Source organism: Penaeus vannamei, chromosome 33 (assembly GCF_042767895.1).
Source record: "Penaeus vannamei isolate JL-2024 chromosome 33, ASM4276789v1, whole genome shotgun sequence".
In the NCBI taxonomy this organism is placed as follows: domain Eukaryota; kingdom Metazoa; phylum Arthropoda; class Malacostraca; order Decapoda; family Penaeidae; genus Penaeus; species Penaeus vannamei.
The window spans coordinates 10,916,162-10,917,594 of NC_091581.1; the positions used below are offsets into that span (position 1 = coordinate 10,916,162).

The 1,433-nt window shown below is 43.4% G+C and overlaps 1 protein-coding gene across 2 annotated transcripts in view; it reads left to right on the forward strand.

The window, feature by feature from the left end:
• Positions 1-554, forward strand: part of LOC113817581 (short-chain dehydrogenase/reductase family 16C member 6) — an 18,126-nt gene extending 17,572 nt beyond the window's left edge. For both annotated transcript variants that reach the window (XM_027369628.2, XM_027369629.2), the window contains exon 9: positions 1-554. This exon is cut by the window's left edge. The gene's annotated coding sequence lies outside the window, so the exon portion shown is untranslated.
• The last annotated feature ends 879 nt before the right edge of the window (positions 555-1,433 follow it).

Sequence of the window (1,433 nt, forward strand, 5' to 3'; positions counted from 1 at the left end):
TTCTGATGAAAATAGAGCTGTTAACTCTTTGGTTTTAAAAAGGGTATTTACAGATTACCAGAAGCATTACCAGTTGATTTTATGTCAACTACCAATTTAAAATTACCCCGCAAACAAGATCGGTCACTGCAAACCATACTGATATATACGGATCAATTTAGATATACTGATATACCCTCTGCTAAGTATTTATTTTTTTTACCCCAGTGGATAACGTTACCCTTACGCGAGAATCATCGCATTATACATACGTCCTTTTGTCATGAACACATCAGAACTTTCGAAACTCAAAATACAACAATTGTCGGATCTGAAAGTATCTTAATGTCCAACCTATGGCTCTCAAATACTCGTATCTTTCCGTCTGAGAAGCCATGACCTCGCATTCAGTAACATTAATCGCAACTGACTCTATATCCGCCAACTCCGCAGCAAATGTTTAGAACTCCGAATCACTCGCTGAAGTCTGAATTACTCACTGATACTGCCAGTCACTGTAAATGTCAATCCTTTCATTAGCCTGAAGTAAGTCTTTAATAAAGGAATGACACATTGATTAAAATTTCTGTTACCAACATATGGATGCCGTTTTAGGGTGAATCTTTTAATTATCTTTTTGTATCTTGTGATCCTTTGTGGAGAATGCACTCTGATGTGTGTTCAGCCACCTACGTATCAGTCTATCCGTCAACGTGTCTAAGAGAGAGAGGAAGAGAAAGAACAATCACATAAAGGGAAAGAGAAAAAGAAAGAGAGAGTGAGAAAGAGAAAGTAAGAGAGAGAGAGAGAGAGAGAGAGAGAGAGAGAGAGAGAGAGAGAGAGAGAGAGAGAGAGAGAGAGAGAGAGAGAGAGAGAGAGAGAGAGAGAGAGAGAGAGAGAGAGACAGAGAGAGAAAGAAAGAAAGAGAGAGAGAGAGAGACAGAGGCAGAGAGACAGACAGACAGACAGACAAACAGAGATAGCATGATAAAAATAAAGAGACCAATGGAAAAAAATAGAAATAGAAATAGAACGACAGATACAACCACCCACACATCCAGACATACATAGGTAGACAGGACCAGCAAGGCACGGTCAGACAACCTGCTGGACGGACAGACAGCCGATGCGAGAGTGCTCACACAAAGCCCCCTCGGTAATTTGACTCGATTCAATGAGGGGCCATCAAGATCAGGTCTCATCAGCGGGTTATCTCGAAATGAATGTCACGCTCCAGGCCTGCCATCCACCGACAAATTATCCTCATCTCAGCCCGGCTTGAAAATGAGGTTGTTATGGTGGCTTTGCGTTGGGGTCATACGTCCTGACTCAAGGACAGGTCGGAGGGGAGGGGGAGAGGGGAGATAAAGAGGGGCGAGGAGAGGGGAGGGAAAGGGAGATAAGGAAGAGAGGGGAGATGGAGGGGCGAGGAGAGGGGAGATAAAGAGGGGAGG